Genomic DNA, 8,335 nt, shown 5'->3' on the forward strand with positions numbered 1-8,335 from the left:
AGAAAGTCTGCAAAAAAGAAACGCTACTGCAAATAAAAGAAAGTCTGCAAAAATAAAAAAGTCGGTGCAAAAATAAAAACGGTGATGCAAATAAAAAAGCCACAACGGAAGAGGGTTACCGGGGACTGTTTTTGCCGATGCACCTGTGTGAGTAGAAGACGACGCCGACGCACCTGTGTGAGGAGAAGAAGACGGCGACGACGACGAGAAGAAACTACGAATAGGAAAACGAACTAGAAAGTAAGTGAACATGATAGTGTTTAATGTCGCTACGTGTACTTTTTAATGTGTTATTTGGTTAGGCCAGGTAACCCCAGGTTTGAAGTTGAACTGGAGAATGCCGGTGTATTGTTAGCTTCGGCTAACACGGGGAGACCACTAACGAGAGTGGAAGCAACTGACGGCTACAGCTTATTACTATCGTTGTTGTTGTTGCTTGTATCATTAATAGTCATGCTAACAATAATCTAAGGCGTGGGTAACAATAGTTATTTGGATGAATGTGAAGTTTAAGCTGTGTGAGGTGGCCAGGGACTTTTGTGAAAATACCATGACCATAATGTCAGATTGAGGTATTGAACTGACGGCTAAAATGTTCATGCAATTTAAGTCCAAAGCAACCTAATGATACTTGTTTTTTTTGTTTGTTTTTTGCAGATCATAATGAATTGTCCTTTTTGTGGACACCAGCAGCCTCCGAAACTACTTTGTCGGATTCAGAGGTGATCATCATGAGTCCAAGCTCTGCAGAATTCAGTGCAGCTGATACATTGGTGAGTGCCACATTTGTTGTGTCTTACATTGATTATATTGTAAGTTCTGTCTGAAAATGAAAATGTTTCTAGATTTTACATAGAAGCCATGTTTCTGATGAAACGTGCCAAAATAGCATTTTAAATTACAGTAAATGTTGCAGTGTCCTGGCCTACACATATTTTACAAACTTCAATATTTATGTTCAAATTTGTTCAGCTCTAGTTCTGTCAATCAAATTTGAAGTGCTCACTGATATATTGTTTTTTACTTCCAGATATGGGAACCTGCAGATGGAGAGTCAAGCACTGATTCAGCAGCTCTGGTAATTGTAGCTCCGAAACATAGTCTATCGTTCACACTTAGCCTTGTCTGAAAATATTGTCACACAATCAAGGCTTAAACTACTTAAAAGAATGTGTCACGCTCTGACCTAGAGATCCATGTTTGTGTACATTATATTAAACATTTCATTTTTAGACTGTTGTCAAGACCGCACATTTTTATTGTATTTGATATCAGGAATGTGCTTGCAGCTTCAGCTTGTTTCTTTAAATAAAAAATAAATAAAAAAACTACAGACTGTTCTTTTTTTTTTTTTTTAAGATTTTTTCAGGCATAGACAACTTTATTACAGACATTTGTACGTTGCTTTGGACAAAAGCCTCTGCCAAATGACAGGGGAGAGAAGAAAATGACAGCAGCAATATACAGCAGCAGCAAATACGACACATAAAAAGAAGTTTGTTTTGGTGTTGTCACAACACAAATATGTCCCTAAAATTTTTACAGACCAGCCATGTTTTTCAGGGTGATGTAGTTCTCTACAGCTGATTCCCACTGCAAAGGAGCTCTTACACCACTCTGTCGTTGCAGTTCTCCAAAAAGAGTTTCATGCTCATCCCCAGCAGGAGTTGCTGGCACTGGCATGATGCTGGTGATGTGGTTCAGGGTTTGGGCAGATGCTGGGAAACCACAATTGCTAGGAGCAAGTACAGGAAAGTGTTCACACTGAGCAACACATCAATTAAGTTTCACTTTCATGGTCATTACAATTATCTCCAGAGTTTCTTACAGGACAAGGATGCAGAGACCCAAAGACAAGCAATGATCTTAGGTTAAACTAAGTATCAAATATTAGAGAAAGCATTGCACATGAGGGAAAACTTTATTGTGAATCTTAAATTTTATAATCAAAATGTTACAAAATATTTTCAAGTGCAGTTAAGTACCCACATTTTAGAGCACCACATTATTTCAGTTTTTACGTAATTAATAATAAATAAGGTGACTCCAGGAGGTGAACTTTGTGTTTGCAGGGCTGCCATTGAAGAGATGCCTCTCCCTCAAGTCACTGAACAGATCCATCCAAAATTGGCTCCTAGATAGAAAACACAAATTCATCCAGGTCATCGTTCTTCAAGAGGTTTAGATTAATGTACAAGTCCACTTACTACTGACTCATGCCTTTTGGAGATTTCACTACAATATACCCTTTCCTTTAAAAAGCACAGCAATATACATTAAACTGAGAAATAATATAAATGCATACAGCAAATACAATAATCCAGGGTCAAGTAAAACATAAATGAATTAAAAGTGACAGAAACCTTTGTTTCCGGAACCAGCTTTCAATCCGCTGGTTGGATGTTGAAGTGCCATACATGTGGCTTTAAGCTCCTGCAAACTCGTCTGCATGCTCTGATCTCATGGTACATTGAATGGCGGCCATTATTCCATTTTCAGTGCCGCAATCTGTGCGGAGCCGCTTTGGAAAAACTCCATGCTCAACTACACAGTTGATGTAGTTTTGAGCAATTACTGAAGGGTCGTTGTTCGTCTTTCCACAATTCAGCCACATAATTTTTCTGGAGAAGCCATCAATGCAGCCACTTATGCCAATTCCAAAAGGTTTTAATTTATTATACCCATCAACGTGCCAGGTTTCGTTTGGTCCCATTGAATGATATGCCCTTCGAACAAATCTACGTCTGCAGCGATTCTCTGTTCCACATGGATCCAGCTCTGCCATTAGGTGCATCGTCTTGTCTGACGACAAGAGAGTGTTTCCGTTTCAGAATCTGCAACATCGCTCTATACCCTAAAAGCTGGCCTGATCCCTTTAGCTCCTCGGAAATAGCTGCCTGCACAGTAGCAATTGGAGTGTAGTTGATCCTTCTGGTCAGGCTTGCATGTTTTAGTCTTTTTTGTAGATTGCGAAAACTGACTGATGTGTTGTGTTTGGTTTTCAGTAAGTCCACTATTATTTCATAACTATGGCCCTCTGTGAAATATTTTTGGATAAGTTCATCCACTGGAGTACTAGCTTCAGGACCTGAGGGGTAGGACGGAGGACACTATATTAGAGGCTAAATGATGAACTGCATAATGAACATTTTCAATTTTTACAGAGGTGAATAAATGAGATTGTTAAGATTATCATGTGTGGGTGACATGGTAGTTAGTGATTAGTTATTGAGGAATCAAGCTATTCAATGCACTCGTTAAAGTTAATTAATTGAAAATGTCTTTATATAAAAGTAGCATAGTGCAAAACACTCAAAATTGTTGCATAGGATTTTTTTACAGGGATCAGTAGCCTACTAGACTAAGAAACTTTCTTAATTTTTCATGTCTTCAAATTCATTGTATTCCACATGCCTCTGTTATGGATTTCACCATATGAAGTGGTATATTCATGATTAACAGACAGTATATTCTCTGAAAAAGCATAGCAATCCATCATGTTTAAGAACCTCATTAACTGTCAGAAAGAAATGTACCTTCATCTTGAAGACTCCTTAGGAACCTGACATTTCTACAGCATGAGCCACAATATACCAGGACGGATGGAAGGTTCACCCCACAGAATGGACAAAACATGACCTGGTAAATGACAAAGCAAAAACAGTCAAGTTTAGGATTCAATCTGACATTATGGTCATGGTTCTTTCTCAAAGGTCCCTGGCCACCCCACACAGCTTAAACTTCACATTCATCCACATAACTTCTGTTACCCACGCCTTAGATTATTGTTAGCATGATTATTAATGATACAAACAACAACAACGACAGTAATAAGCTGTCTTCACTGTAGATAGTCACCACAAAACGAGCTCACTCACAGAGTCACAGTCAGATGTTGGTCCAGAAAGTGTGTCTCCAATGCTGCTGAAGCTGTTTGAATCTGAAGCTACTTAAATAAATGAGTGTGATGGCATCACGCTAACAAAACGATGTCATCCAATAACTCAAACTCCAGCTATGATGTCAAACTGACATCTGGTTAGTGGTCTCCCCGTGTTAGCCGAAGCTAACAATACACCGGCATTCTCCAGTTCACCTTCAAACCTGGGGTTACCTGGCCTAACCAAATAACACATTAAAAAGTACACGTAGCGACATTAAACACTATCATGTTCACTTACTTTCTAGTTCGTTTTCCTACTCGTAGTTTCTTCTCGTCGTCGTCGTCGCCGTCTTCTTCTCCTCACACAGGTGCGTCGGCGTCGTCTTCTACTCACACAGGTGCATCGGCAAAAACAGTCCCCGGTAACCCACTTCCGTTGTGGCTTTTTTATTTGCATCACCGTTTTTATTTTTGCACCGACTTTTTTATTTTTGCAGACTTTCTTTTATTTGCAGTAGCGTTTCTTTTTTGCAGACTTTCTTTTATTTGCATCGCCTTTTTTATTTTTGCACCAGCTTTTTATTTTTGCAGCGCTTCTTTTATTTGCAGCGGTGGCGGTTCTCGGCCACCGTAGTAAGTGACAGAGCTTGGCCCGGTGTCATCCAGAGGTGGCTCAGCAATATACTTTTATGGTCCCTCTTAGGTGAACCAATGTCATCTGAGGACATTTCTCTCCTCCAGGTCTTCGTGTCGTACCGTCCAGATCAATCCGGTTTGACCGAGTGCGGCTCAGGCTGGATGCCGTTTACGTATTGTGTAATGAAGAAATCATTAGTTTGTTTAAACCCAACGTCACACATAGAGATATTGCTGCAAACCCACGCCGCTCCGTCTCCTTGGTATCACTCAGCAGACCGGTTTGTGCATCAGTGACAAATTGCCCTAAACGTATTTGATGTGTGGCTTCCAAACACTGCCTGGCAACCCACTTTGCCAACCACTTGATTATGATATACAATAAAGAAGGTCAAGTGTACTATAGATTTAAGTTTATGGCAGCCTTGGGTTTGGGCTCCGGTCCAAACCGCCGCTCGGTGCCACCAATCTAAACGACGTGAGTTTGGCAAGCGGCACCGGCGGAGAGAGGTAGAGTTTATTTTTAGAACAGCTGGAAAGATAAATGTTCAACATAAAAGATGAAAAAGCAAAGAGTAAACACAATTACACTAAGAGAAGCGCCGTAAGAGCACCTTATAAAGATAATAAAGCTTTAAAGATTTATTCACGGGCATTTTCTTTTGCCCTCTGCTCACCTACAGTGGAGATGTTTGCGGTTTCAGCCCATGTGTATGTGTGCAGCTGTGTGAAGGTTCTCAATCGTGCAGCTCATTGGCTTTCTAGTGTCGGATCAATGCTTGTGCGACTTGCTGTTTTAAGTCTGGACGGCGTATCACGAGTAGCCTCTTCAGTTGTGGGCAGTGAACTGATATTGATCCTCTGAGACTTGTTCACACGGCGGGTCGGGTCACACGGGAGTCACACTGGGAATATAAAGGAGTGATTCCTCTCTGTTACTGCCTGGACTTTGACACCTCTGGATAGATTCCCGGGTGTAACATCAGGAAAGGTTTTTCACCTGCGAAATGGGAATAAGAAAAGGTTGTGATTTGTTTTGAATGTCTCTGTGATTATTCCTCCTGTAGAAAATTGGCGGCGTCTTTCTGCGTCATGGCTATTTGACTAATGTGGGACGGGGAAATTGTTTGGGTGGATTGTTCTCGTTGCAGTCGGCTGGATGTTTGCGAGATAAAAGGTATCGCAGCTATTACGCTGAAATGACTAAAGACGACTGTTCACCATCCCCTCCATTTTCTCTCCTTGCGGCTGATATTGATTAAAGCAAAGGAAACCTCCAGTCGCTATCAGACGCAGATGAAACATGTCACATTATTTGTCAAGGCTCGAATTAAACGCGTCAAATTCAGCCCCGTGCGCCTTCCGATGTGTAAACACAATCACAGCAGGGGGCCTCAGACACACACGGTGCATAAATGGGCGCGGGGATAGTTTAATTGTAGAGCCGGCTTAATCAGCCGGCTTTTGACATTTAATAGATCGCTCCAGCACTTCAGCTTAAGTTTATTTAGCTTTCAATGGATAGTCAAAATGGTTAACCGCTCCAATTTATTATGGCGCCAGCTAAGCCGCGGAGGAGAATCTCAAGGATCGCTGGAGTCAGTGGATCAGGCGACAATGCAGCGTTGGGAGGCAATTAGACGCTTTTGTAGGAACACCTGCAAGGAGATACGGATTTAGACCTGCTGCTCACCGTTCTGCCTCGAGAGAGAGAGGGGGGAGAGAGAGAAAGAGAGAGAGAGAGAGGGACAGAAAGAGAGAGGGAGGGAGATAGAAAGAGAGGGAGAGAAGGGGGGGAGAGAGAGAAAGAGAGAGAGAGAGACAGAGAGGCACAGAAAGAGAGGGGAGGGAGATAGAGAGGGAGAGAGAGAGAGAGTATCCACACTAGGAGGAGAGGAGACAGAGAGATATGGAGTGATTAGAGCAAAGTCGTGTCACACTTTTGAATCATAAATTATACGGTTGCCGTGTGAAAAGTCACGTCACTCCTCTAAGGATTAAAAACAAAGATCAGTTTGAGGTTATTAAACAGATGAAAGTACTCTCATATCATATAGGAGACTTGTTGAAACAATTCCACAGGGTTGGTGGTTATTTTTACGCCGGACTCCCTCTCAGCTGACTGGAGAGGAGAGGAGGCGAGGAGAGAGGGGGAGGAGAGGAGAGAGGGGGAGGAGGTCTCTCATGCATTCCCTCCTTCCTCTGCCATCTTCTGTCCCTCTCTCTCTCCTCTGTTGTCCTATGAGGGAAGAGGAGGAAGAGGGCTGCCCTGGCTCGCAGGGAAGTAGGAGGAAGAAGGTGAAAACGTGGAAAAGATGGAGGGAGAGAGGAGAGGAAAGAGCAAGCCCTGGAGTGCTAACCAGTCAAGGTCACACAGAGGAGAGGAAGCCCTGTGCGTGTGTGTTTGTGTCTGTGTGTGTGTGTGTGTGTGCGTGCGTGTGTGTGTGTGTAAAGAAAGCAAAGAGGCAAACAGTGGGGATGGGAGACCTACATAGTAAAGAATGAATGGTTGGTGACAGTTTCACTGAGGGTTTTATGGGGGGAGGGATGAGGGAAGGGGAGGAGGAAACGAGAGAGAGCCCGAAATGAAAGGAGCTGCTTACACACAACACAACAGAGCCATAGTAGTCTCTCTCTCTCTCTCTCTCTCTCTCTCTCTCTCTCTCTCTCTCTCTCTCTCTCTCTCTCTCTCTCTCTCTCTCTCTCTCTCTCTCTCTCTCTCTCTCTCTCTCTCTCTCTCTCTCTCTCTCTCTCTCTCTCTCTCTCTCTCTCTCTCTCTCTCTCTCTCTCTCTCTCTCTCTCTCTCTCTCTCTCTCTCTCTCAAAAACCTAAACTGAGTCACTGCAGGGGTCAAAGGCGTATGTGATGTTTATGCTCATGTTGTGTGTGTATGTAGGGACCCTTCCATGTAGGGGAAGCTGTTGCGTAATCTTCTGTGTTCTCCTCCGTTCCCTGTTGTTTGGCTCCTCCGTGACCTCTGCTGTCGTGTGGCAGTGGCCACTCTGTATGTTTACTTTGCGCTTCGATCTCCCTCGGATTAAAGCAACAAACTGCGTCATGTAAACACCGCAATCTGATCCAAATCTGCATAAATCGACGTCGGTGCACTCCAGAGATGATGTGATTGTGAGTCCATTTACTCCTTTATCTCCCAGTTGGCAGAAGCAAACACCACATGCCGCGTTTCCTCACCTTGAGTAAATTATGGAATCCTATAAAGTCCACTCACGTGTTTGTCTTACTCAGCAGTTTTGCTTTAATGGGTTTACAAACAAAAATGACTCCAATGCACTTTAATTTCCACCACAATTATGTTATTTTGATGCACTTAACTTCACTTCATTTTCAAATCAGATAACTTAATTACACTATTTGCGGAAAATATAGAATAAAGGGTCTCAATCTAGGGGTTTGTTAAGTTTTCAGCCAAAAATCGAGCATTATTGTTCACATTTCAGCACCAAATGCTTCAGCAGAAGTATCTCGCTCTAGTTTTGTTTAGCGATGAAGAGGGAGAGATGGAGCATGATGTGCCTCTTCCTCACTCACTTATCAAGGAAGCTTTGACGAGTCTCTTTGAGAACGCTGCCGTCTCCTTCAAACACATTAGTCCTGTTTGCGTCTCACACCCAGGAGAGGAGGATTATGTGCCGGAGCAGTTGCCATAGCGTCTGTATGCGGCACAGCTGGGTGCCGATGTGTAAGATTGTTTCCAGCGCCGGGTGACGTTATCTCCCCTCCGCAACGGTGTGTGGAGCAGCGATAACGTACGATGACTTTGTTTGCAGGGCGGTCAAGAGTTCACCATGTGTTTGT

General features: G+C 42.9%; 2 long non-coding RNA genes across 3 annotated transcripts; one reads left to right on the forward strand and one right to left on the reverse strand.

Moving 5' to 3' along the window:
- On the forward strand, positions 1 to 1,168 carry LOC143015651 (uncharacterized). Its single transcript, XR_012965461.1, has 3 exons — positions 1 to 240; positions 658 to 773; positions 1,031 to 1,168. It is a non-coding gene; the product is annotated as an uncharacterized LOC143015651 (long non-coding RNA).
- On the reverse strand, positions 632 to 4,330 carry LOC143015642 (uncharacterized). 2 transcript variants are annotated; one of them, XR_012965459.1, is made up of 4 exons: positions 4,182 to 4,330; positions 3,537 to 3,639; positions 1,990 to 2,134; positions 632 to 1,735 (listed from the first exon to the last, which is right to left on the reverse strand). It is a non-coding gene; the product is annotated as an uncharacterized LOC143015642 (long non-coding RNA). The 2 variants fall into 2 exon arrangements; XR_012965458.1 differs by lacking the exon at positions 632 to 1,735 and having other exon boundaries at positions 1,871 to 2,134.
- Positions 4,331 to 8,335: the final 4,005 nt, after the last annotated feature.

The sequence above is a fragment of the Genypterus blacodes genome, unplaced genomic scaffold (genome assembly GCF_046128005.1).
Source record: "Genypterus blacodes isolate CSIRO-AG114 ecotype Tasmania unplaced genomic scaffold, CSIRO-AGI_Gbla_v1 ptg000015l_1, whole genome shotgun sequence".
NCBI classification, from domain to species: domain Eukaryota; kingdom Metazoa; phylum Chordata; class Actinopteri; order Ophidiiformes; family Ophidiidae; genus Genypterus; species Genypterus blacodes.